The sequence below is a fragment of the Sardina pilchardus genome, chromosome 20 (assembly GCF_963854185.1).
Source record: "Sardina pilchardus chromosome 20, fSarPil1.1, whole genome shotgun sequence".
Lineage (NCBI taxonomy): Eukaryota > Metazoa > Chordata > Actinopteri > Clupeiformes > Clupeidae > Sardina > Sardina pilchardus.
The window spans coordinates 23,496,055-23,515,624 of record NC_085013.1 but is presented as its reverse complement, the minus strand read 5'-3'; the positions used below and the strand labels follow the sequence as shown (position 1 = coordinate 23,515,624).

The window sequence follows — 19,570 nt, the reverse complement described above, 5'->3', positions numbered from 1 at the left end:
GCGTCACGTCCCATCTCCGGTGATTGGGCCGGCGGGGTTCTGCACCGCTCGCACTGGGTGTGTCGGGTTCCGTGCTGCCGTGGCAACCCAAGCCGCCTGCCTGCCTGCCTGCCTCGCCGACTCGTCCTGACGTCTGGAGCGTCTCGCATTGATCTGACAGGGCTGCCATACTTCATAAAAATATTACAGGAAGACGCCGACACGCTCGCATTACACCCGCTATGATATCCAATATATTTCAGGAGGATGGGGGGGCCTTGGGTTCACGTGTGGTGGGTGAAAAAGAAGGAGCTGAAGACAAAAAAGAAGAAGCAAACAAAGACAGAGAAGAAGAAAGCAAATGCATTCCTGATGCTTTGAGAGGAATGTAAAAAAGAGTGTGTGTGAAGTGTCTCAGGCTAGGAGGCTGTACGCGTGAGGTGGAAAGAGAGTGTGTGTGTGTGTGTGTGTGTGTGTGTGTGTGGTGTAGGTATGTGTGTGTGTGTGTGCTGTAGGTATGTGTGTGTGTGTGTGTGTGTGTGTGTGTGTTGTGTGTGTGTGTGTGTGTGTGTGTGTGTGTGTGTGTGTGTGTGTGTGTGTGTGTGTGTGTGTGTGTGTGAGCTGTTAGAGTGATGAAGTAATCACCTCCTGCCTGACTCCTGTCAGACACAAAATACAGGAACGAAGACGGGCCAAAAGGAGATGCGGGAATATTGATTCACATAAGATTCTTTTCATTTTTCTCTTTCTGTCTCTTCCTCTCCTTCTCTCTCTCTGTCTCTTTCTCTCTTTCTTTGCCACTATCTCACTCCTCCCTTCTCTTATTCTCACTCTTCACCTCTTTTTTTGGCCCTTCTCGACTCCCTCCTTCCTTGTGCGTCCTCATCTCATCTCATCTCATCTCATCTCATCCTCCTTCTCTGCCTCAGCCAGTATTAGCATCCGCAGTGCATCTGCAGGTAAGCCAGGCAGCCTTGCACCACACCACACTCGGCCCATTCTGCATTATTCACCTGCCTGCCTGTACTGCCTGCCTGCACTGCCTGTCTGCCCGTGCACTGGGAGAGACACACATGGAAGGAGAGGATGAAACATTTTGTCCGGTTCTCTTATGCGGCCGCAGCAACAACAACAACAACAAAACAAACCCTACCCCAACACCTCCACTGATATCGTTTCAAAACAAAACCCAATACACTAAAGAACGTAGAACTAATGCTTCAAAAAAAACAAAACAAACACAGAGGCACGTGCCACCCACGGTGGAGCGAGCCGTCTGTTCATCACCATCACCACCACCGTGGCACGGGCTTCTCTGAGGAGAGGGGATCTGGCCATTTGCTCCCCGAAAATGAGACACACCGGGGGGAAAAAAAGGAGCAAACGAGTGAGGACGAGAAAAAAAAGCAGGAGAACAATGAAAGAATTACAGAGGAGAGTGGAATGTACCTGCCAGCCCAACTGATCCTCTGTGAGTCTTTGCCAGGAGCGGCTCTACAGGCTTCAAAGGCAGCGGGCTGTGGCTCGACCAAAGGCAGTGTGGCTTATCAAATGACCACAGGGGAGGACAGGAAAGGCTTGCTGAAAGAAAAACAGTTTTTTTTTTCATATTTATCCTTCCTATCTTCTTTTTCTTTTCATCCCCTTCGTTTTCAAGGAAAAAATGCTGCCTCGTGCATGTGTGTACTTCCAGGATTCTGATACGGAGAATCTCAATAACTTTTGCATTGCTGGACTTTTTGGATGAACAACACCCGAATATTAATTGATGCGAAAAAAGAGTGAAAAAAGAGCAGCGGTGAGATCATTGCTCCCAGGACAAACAGAGCAGGGTGACATTGAAGTGTTTGTAGATTTAATGCCGTTAATGAGCCTCTTCCTACAAAAAAAAAAAAAAAACCTCAGTGTTGCACAATATCAAAGAGAAGATTTTACTGCAACAGACAAAATGCGGTTTACCCTCTCTCGGAAAACAAACAGAGCTGTTCCAGAACCTTCCAAAGTCACTCTCTGGAACAACACAGACAAAGATTAGCTGTCAGAATGATCTGTAAACCCTCGGAGACTAACACAATTGACCTCTGAACTGCCCTGGCCAGCAAATAAGTGTGCTTAGGTTAACTCACTCAAACATGCTGACGTTGGCGAGCCGCCTGGCCGCTAAGAAGAAGGAGAGGCCGCGAAGGGCACTGGTCAGCGGCAGACTTTTTTTTTCTTCTGGGAGGCAAGCCAAGCTCAAGCAAGCAATCTCTCTCTCTCTCTCTCTAATTCGCTCTCTCCCCTCTATCTCTCTCTCTCTCTCTCTCTCTCTTCTCTCTCTCTCTCTCTCTCTCTCGCTCTCTCTCTCTCTCTCTCTCTCTCGCCTCTCTCTCTCTTCCTCTCTCTCTCTCTCTCTCTCTCTCTCTCTCTCTCTCTCTCTCTCTCTCTCTCTCTCTCTCCCCTCTCCCTCTCCCCCTCTCCCTCTCCCTCTCCCTCTCTCTCCCTCTCTCTGGGGGATGCTCTAATATGATTTGCTTGTAACACTGGACCGGGTTGATCTACTCTGATTCATAGAATAAAAATAAGTGATGTAATATAAACAACATTACTATCTATCCACAAAAACATACATTGGAGGAGGTCGCATGCTGTAGATTGATTCTTGGAAGCAGAGAGAGAGAGAGAGAGAGAGAGAGAGAGAGAGAGAGAGAGAGAGAGAGTGACAGTGAGTCCGATGGATAAATAGTTACATAGACAGACTGGTTACATAGGCCGTTATGTATCTACACAATACATCAGTGTAAAGCCATATCCACCCCGTGCATTTCTGAGAGTGCACTCACTCGGCCTGTCTTAGAGCCGAGCTGAGCATTGTCCCAGTCCAAATGTCACCCATCCGTCTCCCCGAGCCTCCGAGTTTCACCTTTCATTCATATCACATTCCATCTATCAATGGGAACGCATGAAAGAGACGGTGTCACCGAGGCACGGGAGAACTTTAACTCTTCACATCTGAAGAGTCATTACCCTGGGACACCAAGACAAAGAGGGAAGGAAAGAAGAAAGAAAGAGAGAGAGAGAGAGAGAGAGAGAGATAGATATATAGAGAGAGAGAGAGAGAGAGTGAAAGTGATCACCTCTCACCACAGGGTGAACTACACTAAGAGCATAGAACACTCTGAATGTTCTCAGGACCTCTGTTGTGGACCTCTGAGAATGTTCTGGGAATCTTCATGAATTGGCTTATGTTCTAGAATGCAAGCCAATATCTATTGGTCATGCCTGGAGGTAAGTCAACGAAAATAAAAAAAGAATTTGTTTACACTGGGTTTCCAACAACACAATGGGAAAACTCCTCGCATAACGGCATGTTGCATCAATAGCCGTCCTAGCTAAGGGACACGCAATATGCTTTGACACGTTGGTCTGTTTTCCTCAATTTTTGTCCTCTCTCCCTCCCCCTGTCTCCCCCCCACCCCCCCCCCCTCTCTCTCTCTCTCTCTCTCTCTCTCTCTCTCTCTCTCTCTCTCTCTCTCTCAAAGAAGCTCTGGCCAAGAGTTTTGTCATTTTGAACGGGCTTTGTTAATGAGATGAGATACAGTAATGTCCCTGAGATGACTCCCCCCAATTCATGTTTTATTTTGTTGGGGGGGGGTGGGGGGGGGGGGGGGGGGGGGGGGGGGGGGGTGGCTGGGAGAGGGGGGGTCTTGGACCATTTTGTGCAGATATTAGCAAACATGACAGCCATCTAAAAACAATAAATAACTTACAAGGTTAACAGAATGGAGCTTTCATTTTCCGTCTAAATTATTCATCGTACATAATGCTGACGGAAACTCCTGCTTTCATCTTATCGTGTTCCCTCCCCCAGAAAGTGGAAACTGAAAGACTAAAACAAGCAAGGATCTGTGGGCTGCTTCCCAAAGCTACTCTGACAGCCCGAATGGCAACGCTTTAAATACACCCCGACAAATACAGCTCGGCAGGGGTAACAACAAAATAAATAAATAAAGGAAAAAGTTTAAGAGTTTAACATTCTGAGTTGGGTTCCAAAAAGTGCATCTCTAATCAGATAGTTTGTTATTTACTAAAATGCTCCATAATATATGAGACTTTGACAGCCACTATTTAGCGTCTGAGATAGATAGAGACTCTGGCCAACCATTGCGTTACAAAACAAACGAAACAACAAAACAAAACATAACAAAACAAAAAAAGAAAACCAAATCCTGACCCAAACTCATGAAGGCAAGTATTTATTTACTGCAGTCTGTGCCAAGGAGCATCATAATGATGGGTTGAAGTGGCTCGTTATGGAGAAGCTAGCGGAGTAGATTTGCACTGTCCTCTCTCTCTTCTGAGCTGGCGACACAAGAAGGCAGGGGGCCGTGCCCTTCTTGTTGCGGAGGAGCTAAAGGGTTCGCTACCTTCATAATTAGCCGCACCAGCTGCCCTTTTACTGGCCCGCAGCTAGGCTAATTACGGCCCACTCATTAGCGGACACTGGCACCGAGGCGGCTGCCCGTTTAACTGCCCGCGCTAAATCACACCATCACGCCTCTGGTCTCTCGCTTGCTCTGTCTCTCTCTCTCTCTCACACACACACACACACACACACACACACACACACACACACACACACACACACGCACACAGTTAGTCAGAGACAGATGGCCAATGATGCACGGCCGTTTTAGCCAGTAATTGCAAAAAGTCTAGCACATAAATGGAGGGAAATGAAGATATGTCACATAGCTGTGACATTTATTGATTACTTGATTTAACATGCTTGGCAGTTACTTGAAAACCCATGCTTGATAGCTGATGCATTGATGAAAACAAGATACTGTACAGTAACACACACTGTAGGCAATATGTTATCATATACCATAAGCTATCAACTGGTTATGTAATGTAAAGTGGGGCTATCGGGAATATTATTTTTATATGCATATCTCAAATTAGGGCTTGTATACTGTATGTTGACACTTTCTGCTCAGTGATTTGCAGCTCTCCAACTTTCTAATCATTGACAAGCCTTTAATTCTACAGAATAGAATAAAACTGGTATGGCATCACTAATTAGCTAGCTGTGCCGCTTTGCTATTTTAAATGCATGATTGAAAAAGTCTCAGCAGTAATGTTTATGTGCTCAAAATAGATCAAGTGAGAGAGGGCAGGAGTGAATTATATAAACAAAATATTATTTAAATTATAATAAACTACTCTGGGAACACATGATAGTAGGGACAATGTGCAACTCTGAGGGGAGAAGAAGTTTAAAATATCAGTTATATTTATACAGTACATTCAGAAATGTGTTTAACCCTTATGTTGTCCTTGGGGTCAATTTGACCCCAAGCAGTGTTTAGCATCATAAAATATATGGTTCACTTTTTTTGTTTTGCTTCAAGTTTCATGACTTTTCCTCATTTGAAGGGTACAACAGAGTAAACATGAAATTTACACAAAAATATGTTTCCAATGTCCTGTAAAAAAAATAGTTACGTTGGTGGTATTGGGGTCAATTTGACCCCATTTTTATGAAAAATGATGAAAATGAATATTTGACAAATTATGGATATTATTATTGTAATAGTATGAGAACATGTAGTTATTATCATTATTGCATATACAAATACATATTACATATAAGTTATTTTGGCAGGTCTGAAAAAGTCCAAAAAGTCAGCCTTTGGGCTGTTGACACTGGATTGGCCATATTGCCAGTCAGGGTTCCAGGGTTCATAAAGGGGTGTGGGGGGATGGGATTGTTTTGTAGGGCTTTTGATGGTGGTTATTACACTCTTGTTAAGTACCTACCACAAAAAAAACTGGGTAAAAAAAATAATTTTAATCATTTTTTGAGAGTTTTTTTAGCTGGGGTCAAATTGACCCCAAGGACAACGAACGTCGGTAAGATTTGAGGACAACATGAGGGTTAACTGTGTGGTGGATTTAATGTGTTAATCGTTTGCCATTTGTTATGCTTGTGATGACATATAGAAATAGGTTGTTTTTATATCAGTATTTGTATATCCTCCACTATCTCTGAAGAATGAGTTACTGGGACAAAAACTGACACATGAAGGATGGACACAATCCCATGTTATGGAAACCATCATACACACACACACACCCACACACACAGACACACACAGACACTCACACACACACACACACACACACCTCATATGACCTTAACTGGAAGAATGAGAAAAACCTTTAAAAAAGACGAAAAAACACATTCTTACACACATCTGACTCCTTTCCCTTAGCTCTGATGTATTTCTCCCCCACCTCCACAATGACGTGAAGCGTTTACAATAGGGAATAACTGAACTGAACTCTACACATACACACACACGCAAACACACCTCATATGACCCTAACTAGAAGAATGCTAAAAACATTAAAAAAAAAGATTAAAAAACACATACTTACACACATCTGACTCCTTTCCCTTAGCTCTGATGGATTTCTCCCCCACCTCCACAATGAAGTGAAGTGTTTACAATAGGGAGAAACTGAACTCAACACACACACACACACACACACACACACACACACACACACACACACACACACACACACACACACACACACACACACACACACACACACACACACACACACACACACACACACACACACACACACACACACAGCGTTTAACAGCAGGGAGAATCTCAACTGAGTGGCTTTGTCCTCCTTTCACTTCCTTGGCATTTGACAAATATTCCTTGAGAATTTAAAAAGCTTTTGCATGGGATAAAGACATATTTTTCTCTCACTCTCTCTCAAACACACACACAGACACACAGACACACAGATACACAGGCACACACACACACACACACACACAGGGCAGCAGTGACAAGGCAGAGCTAGACTTGTTGAGGGTAATTGGCTGTAAAGTGATCGAGAAGGGGCAGTGCTGAGGCAGAGTCACCAACAGAGAGCTTCATTAGAACACCTCACCCCCATTATTCAATTCTCTCTCTCTCTCACACACACACACACACACACACACACACACACACACACACACACACACACACACACACACACACACACACACACACACACAATCATAGAGCTTGTTACACCTTGCCCACACTGTCCCCTATGTTCATCAGGGTCTGTGAGAGGGGAGGATACTGTCGAACGCTAGCAGTGATGAGCCATAACGGCATACTGTGACTCCACATGCTCTTAGAATACTAGGACATGGCCATTAGAAACCATCAGGACAAAATGGCTGCCGTCTTTCTTTCAATCAACAATAGCACAGACGACAAAATAGCTGTCTGACCTGTGCAGTTTTAAGTGTTCTCTCTGTCATGTCACATGCCATTTTCATTACATTACATATTATTAAATGGCAAATCAGGGTGAACGGTCTGGCTCGATAGCACAACAGTGGCAGGTAGGAATCGAATTCATGACTTCCAGGCTAGAGCAGGCCAGCTAAGTTCCTTAGTGACACTAACACTATCACTGCCCCTTAATCTGCACAGGACACACCACTGCTGCTGGGCCTTCTTCATTTCTCCCACAGCAACTCAATGAGAAACTCATAAGGATTCAGCCCCATGCAAAAGAGCTTAAGAGAGTACAGAGGACCTCGGACGAACTCCATATCAAGAGTCCTGATCAGCACACACACACACAGACACACAGACACACACACACACACACACACACACACACACACACACGCACACACGCACACACAGACACAGATACACATGCACACACTCCACACACACACTCCACACACACACACACACACACACACAAACACAGATATACAGACGCTGTGAGAGTGAGTGGGATCAGGCACATACAGTAATGGGGTAAGTCAGCCTGATTTATCTTAATTATATCAGAGGTCCATCCTGGTGGCGTCCCCCCCCCCCCCCCCCCCCTGCATCGAGAACAGTGTGAATGGGAATGAGCCCCCGCGCTGACCTGGGGAGTGGAGATGAGGAGGAGGTGGGGAGAGAGGGGGGGGGGGGGGGGGTCACGCACGCACACGGCGCTCGGTCTGCCGCCACACGTTGGACACGCCGCGGCACTGCTGCCAGTGGCAGCTCTGATTGATAGGCCCCATTCGCGTGTAATTAACGGCATTCGCCAGCCCTGCCTGTCTTTCCAGGAACAATTTTCACCGCCATCACAACGCCGCGAGTCTCGGGCCAAAGGTATTAAGAGGGAGAGAAATACGAATGCAAAACAGACACACACATACGCACACACACACACGCGCACACACACACACACAAACACACACACACACACACGCACACGCACACGAACACGCACGCACACGCACACGCACACGCACACACACACACAAATGCACACACATACGCACGCACGCACACACACATACAGTACGCACACGCACACACGCACACACACACACTCACAAAAAAAGACAGACAGACAGACTGACCCAAACACACACAAATACGCACAAACACAGCACAACCACGCAAACTCATTATTGGTCTTTTTTTTAATAAATCAACTCTTTGTTGTTTTATTCCGATAAGGACCTAGCACACGCTTGTTTTTGGCTTTGCGTTGTATCGCTAATTATATTTGTGCGTGCAAATGAGGACAAAAACACCAAAAGTCATTCCCTTTCCATTTCAAACGCTCCCAACATCACTCTGCAAAAAAAAAAAACCCCACTGTGGTCAACAGCTGCCTGCCTGCAGAAGGGCCAGCGAGGCAGACATATGATGAAACACGCTGGGAACAATGAGAGACGCCTGACGAAAGGTGCAGGCAACTAATTGTGTGGATCTCGTCAGAGCCGCTTTGATTCGCCCCTAATTGTGGCTTGCCTGAGAGGTGTGCTGAACGGAGAAGGCTGTACAAATGTCAGCGAGAGAGAGAGAGAGAAAGAGAGAGGGAGAGGGAGAGAGAGTCAGAGAGAGAGAGAGGGATAAAGAGAGAGAGAGAGAGAGAGAGAGAGAGATAGAGGGAGAGAGCGAATTAGAGAGAGAGAAAGAGAGAGAGATGGAGAAATAGAGAGAGGGAGAGAGAGGGGTAGAGAGATAGAGTGAGAGAGAGAAAGAGAGAGATAGAGAGGGAGAGAGATAAAGAGAGAGAGCGAGAGAGAGGCGAGCTCATTCAGAGAAGACTTTAAGTGACACACTGGGATCAAAGGCAGCAGGCTGTCACTGCCTCAACTAATTCTGGATTGTAAAGATAAGCCACTTTTTTTGTGCGTGTGGGTTTGGGTGTGTGTTTCTTTGTGTGTCTGTCTGTGTGTACATGGCTGACCATGTTTGACCTTCCACAAGAGGGATTTAAAGACACTGAAACATTTATTACTGACGGATGAAAATACAGTAGCTTTTTATGCTATTTATTTATTTTGTTTATATTTCTGTGACATTAAGTCAAAACTCATATAATTAAACTCACAATATTTGAATAGTCTCTCTGCATGTTGTTCATAAACAGTAAGAGAGTAACATGTAACTGATTATGCAATACTGTAATTTGGCTGTTGTTCTCATGCAGTAGATGGTCAACTAAGAGAGAATAACCAGCAGTGATGCAGCTTTTTTCATGACGTACTGTGTATGCTGAAGGCTGTAGGCGCCTCTGTGTACTTCTATTGGACACGTAGTCAATGGCTTGAGACAAAACACAGTCATCACTTCTAGACCCTCGGTTCACTCAGTTCACGGCCTTTAAAATAATAAAAAGCATTGTTCCATTTCTATTAGCTTAAAAGGTCATAAATGATCCAAAGACCGAATCAATACAATGATTTACTGAGTTCCCTTTTAAAAGGGCATCTAATCGCGCCACATATTACGGGTTGAAGGGGGCGGAAAAAAGCCTCCATTACGAAAGTTTCTTCCATTTTCAAGAGAGTACTAGGAAACCAGTCACGACATACATGTATTTATACACTGAACTGGACAGTCAACAAGATGATTAGAATTGATTGGGCATCGTTTAAACCAAAGGAGGTAAAGATATCGATCTGTAGTGTTTATGTGTTGGAACATCCCATAACTTGCTTTGCCTGGAAATGTGTGGTGATGGATGGAGTCCAGACAATGTGAGCGGTGTTAAAGCAAAAACATCTTCTCCACCTCAAGGTCACCTGCCGAGAACAAAAACACAGCTTTTTTTTACTACCCTATATTTCCTTTACGGGGCCAATTCAGCCAACGTCTGCACAGAAAATCACTTTTAATGACTTCACTGGCAAACACATTTGTCAGTTGAAAGCAAATGGCCGCTGTTCCCCTCAGAGCTCCTCCAATGAAAGACTCCAACCACTTTACTTAGTAAATAAAAGCATCCATGAAGAAGAATAATGCATGGCTAGAAACCAGAGGCTCCATCAGCAAAGACCAGCTTTTCTGATGTCTATGATCTTCTAGTTCAAAGTCATTCAAGTCATTTCATATGCTGTACTACGCCCTTATCATATGTATCTAAACCACAGACAACATTAAGAGACGTGACAAGAAAGATATTAGCTATTTTGAGCTCATAGCACCATTGATTCTACCACCAACAAATAGGGGCACAGGCCACTGCACCTAAAGATGCTGTAATGGTAAATACAGCAGGTATAAGCTATACAATTGAGTGATCATTTATATTGGCCCTCAATTGATGGCCAACTAAATTCCCCTGAGCATGCAGTATCAGTCTCAAAGTCATGTTGGTTTATCCTACTGTGTATAATATTATCAGACCATATCTAGCACAATATGTCTGATCAATATGACAATCTCTGCAAAACTGAACGGTCACCTCAAAACAGCTGTGCTGTACCTGATACAGATGCAAATTAGCTGTATAGCTAAATCTGGGGCAGGAATTGTTCTGTACATGGCCCCTGTCAAATAAACAAATAAACTAAACTAAACTAAACTGATACTCAAAGCTAAACACTGTCTTCAGATCATCTCACAAAGCAGTGGCAATGAAGACACTACTGAACATGCATTGCATGCTACAACAACAACAACAACAAGTGTGTTATAGAGTGTGCTTGCACTCAATGGATTCAAAATGTGTTGTCTTTCAGAGTTGTCTTGTGAGTTGGCCTTCATTACGGCACAGAGAAGTCGTCTCCGAAAGAGTTAACTGTGTTAATTAGTGTCATGGCGACATGGCGAGAGGGGCAGACAGAGAGGGTTAAAGCGGGCGTTCTGTTTTCGCAAAGGGGAGGGGGGCGAAATCCCCCTTTAGGCAGACCTAGAAAGTGACGTTACATTCGAACTGAACTGCTTGCCCATCTGACAGAGATCGATATCCCACTATGACGACTTTGCGACACGCCTCTTTAGACAGGAAGACAGGAACTATTTGAATTTTGCTTCCATAGAGATGCATTATGTTGCTCTATCTTGTCAGTAATGAAGGATCTTTTGGGGCAGATGCCTCCCTTCTGTCTCTTATCACTGTGTGATCTGGTCCTCTCTGGACCACCCTTCAGTAGTGAAGGGATGTGGGAGTGTGGCCTGTTTGTGAAAATGTACTTTACAGAAGAGCTGTATGAGAACAACAGGCAGAGAAGATGTACGCCCCCTTCTCTCAACCTCCCCAACACACACACACACACACACACACACAGAGAGAGAGAGTGCATTAACTCAAACCGAATACGCCACAGTTGACAAAAAAAAAGAGGGACGCTCGATCGATTGAATGAAATGAAAGACGCTAAGCCACAGGCCAATCGATCTGGCCATATTTTTTTCAGTCAGCTTCTTCAACACACGCAACATCTCAGAGTATTACTGGCTCTACCCCCCACCCCTCCTCCTCCTCCTCCTCCTCCTCTTCCTCCAAATCCTTCTTTCACAGTCCCGCCCCTCCGTAAACAGGAAATCAACTAATAAAGTGCCTCCAATTCAATCTGGGGTCCAGAGAGGGACGAACTCACACCCCACTAATCACAAATACAACAGCCGGGTTTATTCTTCTCCCTGCACTCCAATCAATCTCTAGATAGAGAGTGAGGTATGGTGAGGACAGGTGTGTGTGTGTGTGTGTGTGGGTGTGGGTGTGTGTGCAAGTTTGTGTGTGTGTGTGTGTGTGTGTGTGTGTGTGTGTGTCTGTGTGCGTGTGTGTGCGTGTGTGTGCGTTTGTGCATGAGTGGATGTGTGTGTGTGTGCGTGCGTGCGTGCGTGCGTGTGTGTGTGTGTGCGCGCGCGCGTGTGTGTGCGTGTGTGTGTGTGTGTGTGACAAAGCAAGTGAGTTGGGTAGTGGGTGGCTGAGTCTCAACATGCCCATCGGACGAGGTCATTTCCTGTGTGCCACAGCTCTTTATCTGTTGTCAGCGGCCATCGTAATAAGCAGCAGGCACCTGGGTGACAAATATGAGCCCAGGAAAGTGATTCATCTACCCAGCACCATGGGTCCTCCATCAAGCCAAGCCCATTTCCCTCGGAGCCAGACACACACACACACACACACACACACACACACACACACACTCACTGCCCACCGCTGCCACTCACCCAAAGCTTTGATTTAACGCTAAAGTTTTCACCGCAAAATTCACGACTGCAAATACGACTGCACTAGTTGGGCGGTATTGGAGGAGACGGACCCGTTTTCAGAATTGAACGGGAATAGATTGTTTGCATTTATTCTGTCAGATGTAAATTCATTGCTTATGAATATGTAGATTTGTGTTTGATAAATCAAGGGAAGTGTTTCCTAACAAACCTTTCAAAGACTTGGGGAGGTACTTCATCAGCTGTAATGTATTTTGCTTATGTCTCATAAATCAACACCAGCTTCTTATGCACAGTACTTCACTTGCAGCCAGCTCTCCAATATCATATCCAAAGTTTCCTTCACTGAAAAGAGTAAAGTGGCATAAGATATTTTTAGATCTGAATCTAAACATGAGTGTCAAAATGACAATGTAAAAATGGAAGCATCATCAAAAGGCTGCTCATCTTGGATACTGTACTTTCCCGACTATTAGCCGCGGCTTATACATTGATTTTGCAAAATTTCTTCAGTCGCATCGTCGGCCGTGTATGTAGGCCGTTATTCCTTAGGCAAACAATGGACGTTGCCATGACACTTCAGCATTCTGAAATCCAGTCCTCTATTTCTGACTAAAGTTTTGTTGTATTGACTGTAGCCTAACTAAAAGACAGTGCCTGATGCATCCTAACCCATGCAAAAAGTCATATGTTATACAAAACATCCCTATTGAGTGTAGAATTGTCAACATTTCAAATAAAGGTTGAAGAATATTCAAGTTGGCCTTCTGAGATTGCATTATGTTACGTATGCGAACACAATGGACGGAAGATGAAAACCAGAAAGGAAGTAGGTTTCAGGAATAAGTTGGAGGGACAGTACCCCATGAATCCTTGAAGGCCACGGCGCTACTTAAACGGATACATGTCACAGCAGCACTCGCTATGCAATCATCAATCCCATCTCCACATGGGGACTCCTATACACACATCTCCTGAGGACAGAGCACACACACACACACACACATACACATACACACACACACACACACACACACACACACAGAACCCAATGTTCCCTGGGGCGTGGACAGAATCAGAATGGGACAGAGCTAGGGGAAAATTCACTTCTGTTCATCAGTGAGGCTGCATATTATCTCCAGCCTCCATTTGCCTCTAATGGCAAGGCTGGTGTGGCAGAGAGAAATCACAGTGGTAACAGTGCATTAGATACAGAGGAACTGTGTGAAGGAGCACCCCCCCCCCCCCCCCCTCCCCCCCCCCCCCCCCTCCCACTCCCCTCTCTACCTCTCACTCTGCTGTTGCCACGGTAATTGATGGTTGTGCAAGGGCCAGGTTTATTTCATATTTTTGAAATAGAGGGAATATTACCAGTATTCTGATGAGGCCTCACTATATACTGTAGCTGTGTGTGAATGAGTGAAACAGAATTTTATCATGACTTATCTTTATAATTTAAAATTCCTTATTTATGGTTATGTACAGTTCTTAGCAGACACCTTTGTCCATGGTGAAATTTTGTCAAAGCATTTTATTATCAGCATATAATGATATACTGTATGCTATGCTTAGGTAAAATTGTACTAACAGTCACGCCCATAGAGCATATTGAATTGAGAAAGAAGAGACCGAAAGATAGACAGAGGGAGGGAGGTAGTCGACAGAAAAGTGCATTAAAGGAAAGGTGTCACTATTCACTATTACTGTAGGCTATTCACTATATATTTTTCACACATCAGACACAGCATGGCAGGACAGATAATCAGTCTCATTTCAGGCCCGTTAACCCGTGTACAGGAATGTTGGAAAATTAACATTCTAAAGAATATCTGGGTTCATTGAATTCTACATAGAATTTTAGAACCTTGAATTGTTGCAGAATGGAATCTTGTGTTAGAATGTTCAAACCCCACCCTTTTAGATTGATACGTGGCTTAATACATGGCTATGGCTATGGCTATGGCTATGGTTATTTAGCAGACGCCTTTGTCCAAAGCGACATACAAATAAATAACAATACAAATTAAATTAACAGTGAACAATTACAAACTAGGGAGAATAGTAATATTATCAGTAAAACAATAATTTTAAGCACTAACCTAATGAGAAATAAAACAGTGAAATGAGAATAGCAATCAAATAAGTCACTCAGTTAATTATATATAATAATAATAACTAAAGCATGGTATGGCTAAATTTAAGGACAATAGCAAAATAAATTTCAAATTCTATCAATAGACAAATTATAACAAAACAATACATTATACAAACCATAACACATCACAAACTCAAAGGACTAAGTGCATATTAAATAAATATGCCTTATGACCCCTCTTAAAAGATCCAAAGCTGTTGCTGGAACGGAGAGCACTGGGCAACTCATTCCACCAACACGGAACCACTGAAGAATAGGATCTACAATTTGACCTAGCATGTATGGTTGGTCGACATAACAGACGCTCCTCAGAAGATCGCAATGGGCGGTTGGGAATGTACATCGTGATTAAAGAACTGAAGTAGCTGGGAGCAGATCCAGTCAGTGTCCTATAGGCCAGAGTGAGAGATTTAAATTTAATTCTGGCTACTATAGGGAGCCAGTGGAGAGTAACTAGGAGAGGGGTTACATGTGTCCTCTTTGGCTGATTGAAGACCAGTCGTGCTGCAGCATTCTGAATCAACTGTAGTGGTCTTAATACACAAGCAGGTAGGCCAGCTAACAGAGAATTACAGTAGTCCAGCTTGGAGATAACCATTGCCTGTACAATAATACAATCATATTATTTATGTTCTTTCTGCCATGGAAGAATTAATGAATGAATATAATATATTTTGGTTTTTTTACACAATATGTTAAACAAACAAAAAGAAAACTATTTATGGAATCATCAGCTCTATATAGCCTACTCCACATGACATGACCACTAGCAGCTAAGACAATGAGAAACATCAGAGAACAGCACTGAGTAATGTGTACAGGGTGATTAAGCTCGATCTTGCCTTAACACTTGTTTGGTCCTGCTCTGTTAAGGTAAGGATTGGAGAACAAGTCGAACCTGAGGCAGAAAGTAAAGGAGGATTCCGTAAAGGAGAGAGACACTTTTTTCCTGGGCAATCAAAAGCTCCGGCTGAAGAAAATTGCAGCCATCCTGACTCCGACCAAGCACAGCTCATCACAACACAAGGCAGGACAGTCAATTCAACAGATAGCTGGTAGAGTGCTTTGTGATTACTCTCTCTCTTTCTCTCTCTCTCTCTCTCTCTCTCTCTCTCTCTCTCTCTCTCTCTCTATCTCTTTCTCCCTCTCTTGGTATCGTTCTCTCTATCCATCTCTCTCACCTTATCTGTTCCTCTCACTGAATTCCTCTGCTTCTTTTTCTCTTTCTATCTCTCCGACAAGGGGAAGAAGGGTATAAATATGACTGTATGGAAAGTGATCAGTTTGGATGTTAGGGCCAGCAGCTCTTACTCTGCCCTCCCATAGAGTCTATGAGAACAACATCCCCTTCCAGTATTGTGCTTATGTGTCAATAACTCTGATGTACTGTACACACATATTCATTTGTTGCAACATCATTTAACACCTAATGGAGCTGCTACCATCTAATTTATTAGTAGAGTAGCTTCATCTGCGCCAAAGTCAGAGGTACTTGCATACCTTGCAATGACCAGGTGTGTGTGTGTGTGTGTGTGTGTGTGTGTGTGTGTGTGTGTGTGTGTGTGTGTGTGTGTGTGTGTGTGTGTGTGTGTGTGTGTGTGTGTGTGTGTGTGTGTGTGTGTGTGTGTGTGTGTGTGTGTGTGGTGTACACATGGCACTAATTGAGCTGAAATTGTGGAAGGAAGAAATGTGTGGCTTTAAACATGATACATGGTTGTGAATTGGATGGACTGTTTGCTCACAAACATAAAACTGCCATTCAATGGAAATGAAAATAATATTTTTTTTTTTGCTCAGATACGTTTTGCTCAGATAACCCCGCCCTCCAAATCACTGCATGGCACACCACAATGCAAAGATAAACTCAAATTGTTCCAAAGATGTATTTCAAACAAATAGCAAAAGCTGGTCCTGCGCACAACAATCTGTATATTGACAGTTTGAATGTGTCACTCACACAGCTAAAAGCCTCAAATCAAAAAGTCATAAATACTTTTAAAGTGCTGTCAAAATGGTTATTACACTCCGTGTTTAGAAGCAATTTCGAACCATGCTGAACATGACCATTTACACAGCCCATTAAAATCAAGAAAAACCTAGTCTGTGGCTCCTACATCAAAATCAATCCTTTGCTGATGGGACCAAAGAGTATTAGTTTTACATTCTGAATGGTAATCAGCACTAAAGACTAGCGGGAGAGAAAAAATAACAACAGCAGCAAACCATAAATCAAAATCAAGTCCTGATGAAACAAGTACCACAGCAGAAAGCAATTGTTCTGTTTACCGAGACGCTCTTCCTGATTCAAACTCATGAAACATTGACATACTGCCACCTAGTGCTCACTGTTAAGCAGGGTTGTAGTGGAGGCTACACACAAGTAAACGCAGTTTATCCATCTCTGAATTTCCAAAAAATAGAGTTTACCCACCTCTTATTAGAGTTTTTTCACCAATTGGAAGTTTTAACATCCTAAAATCACAGTGTAGTATCCACATTCACAATGTGCACTAATCAACACTCTAGGAACCACAATACCACACTCTAAAACAAATGTGTTGGAAACAACACAGACTGTGTTGTCCCTATCTGAACACAAATTGTGTTGCTTTCAACACATTTGTTTTAAGAGTGCCATTGGTATTGTAATAAACACTGTACCTCCACCATCATCAAACATGTTCTGAATGCCTTTTATTAAAAATCTGATACCGCATGGCGAACCTTCTGTGTGATCACAGAAGTCATAGTTTACCCAGCTCTTATTTTACCACTACGCCCCTGGTGTTCAGCCATGTGAACTACGCAGGCACGATAAAACTAAGTAGATGTCCGCACACTGGAGACTTCAAAACCGACAAGGTTTATTAAAACAGATGCAACGTTTCGACCCACCAGGGTCTTCTTCAGACTACGCAGACACAACAATGTAAACCACTCATCTCAAGAAGAATGGAGAAGAAAGATAATGCACAGTGGAAAGTCTGCTTCAAACATGTGTTATATACTAGTGTAGTTGTTACAGTAGTTGTTGTTAGGAAGCAGCAGTGGTTATGGGGATCAATCTGCCAAAGTAAAGGTCAAATGTATTTACCATTCCTTTCCTTATCTGGGCTCTTCTCAACCCTCTGTCCTCGGGCCTCGGCCCTCAGTCCTCCGGCTCGTTCCCACTGATCTATAAAGAACACTGGATAGACTATCCCATTGTTGCCGTCCCATCATTCTTCATAGATCAGTGGAAACGAGCCGGACGATCGAGGATCAAGGACCGTGGACAGAGGGTTGAGAAGAGCCGTCTGTCTGGCTATTCAAGTGCCTATACTCTCTACCAATCCCTTTCCTAGCATCTTCTGTGTCTTTATTTCACTAGTCTCTTCCTTTTTGCCTCTTTCTACTCTCCTCTCTTTCTTTCTAGCACATCACATCTCAAATCATCGTTTTCTGTCTTTCTCTCCATGAATGCAGCATCTTCCTTTCTCGAGTCACTTCCTTCTTGACTCCTGTCACCCCCGCCCCCCCACCACACACACACACACACACACACACACACACACACACTTTTTGCACCTCTCTCTATTCAACTCTCTCTCTCTCCATCTTTCTCTCCATGAACACATTGCGTTGCCCAATGTCACTTCACAAGATCTCTTCATATGATTCAATCAGGCCCCGTGTGCGCTTCTCTGACGTGCGTTTCTTTCAGTCCTCCCAGACCTGCAGGGCAGGAGACAGGAGCCAATGGAGAGCAATCTTACGCATCGCATACCTCAATCACTGGAAGGTCAACTTGGCTGCCTCCAAAATGGGCAGAAATCACACAGCAATCGCACAGAATTCACCCCCCCACACACACACACACACACACACACACGCACACACACGCACGCACTCACGCACAAACACACACACACACACACACACACACACACACACACACACATGCTCGCACACGCACACACACACACGCACATCTGTCTGCTGAATGGATTTGGATACACAGACCACACCTTACATCCCGTCCAAATACAACAGCAGTCATCTGTTTACATCAATAGGGAATATTAATGAGGTAGCACTCATGTTAGGATACAATCTTAAAACAAATCTGTTGAAAACAACATAACTTGTGTCCAGATTAAGACAACACAGTTTGTGTTGTTTCCAACATATTGTTTTTCTTATTTGCTGTGCAATATGTGTTGAAAAAAACACAACTTGCATTTGAAAAAAAACACAACATAGTTTGTGTTGTTTAAAACACATTAAGAGTGTATCACAGAAATAAGGCTTGAGCCAAAAAAAAAAAATAATACAAAATAATTGCATGGCCAACTCTTTTTGAACCAAGGCCTGTGTGTCAGACTTAACTCTAATTGCGTCACTGGAGACTGCGAGGTCTCTAACTGGAGGTGTATTTCAATAAGAACACAGTGTGTTGGACGTCTGGTGTGTTTTGGACTTACCCTTTTGTCATACAAAGCAGTGGTAGTGTTCATATATATCATTTTCAAATCTGTCCTCGGGCCACTGTAAATGTGGAGTGAATGTGATTACTTATTAAGATGGTTCTGAGAAAGAGGGCATGGACTTCAAAGAGCTTCCATGACCTCTTCTCTTCTTGCTCTTTCAAGTGTAGATGAGGCCATTATCGATTAAAAAGTCAAGGAAATAATTTTTCTTTCATCCAACTCAACATTTGTAAGTGCTCAAGCTATCCATTCTTGTGTCAAGGTTTCATTTTAACATAAAGTCAGATCCACTTGTCATTTGAATGGAGTGGGGGAAATTCACTTGGGTATGTTCCATTACAGTTAGTGCCACTTTTGGTCTGATATAAAGTCGTAAACCCAGACTTCATTTGCTATTCATTGGGACCATAACACCAAAGAAACAAGAGGGGAAAAACAGCGGTTACCTCTTTGATGTCTTCAGAGGAGTCTTC

General features: G+C 43.6%; 1 protein-coding gene across 1 annotated transcript in view; it reads right to left on the bottom strand.

Annotated features, from left to right (window-relative positions):
- nrxn3a (neurexin 3a) overlaps window positions 1–19,570 on the bottom strand; it is a 288,371-nt gene that overhangs the window by 203,272 nt on the left and 65,529 nt on the right. The window lies entirely within an intron of this gene.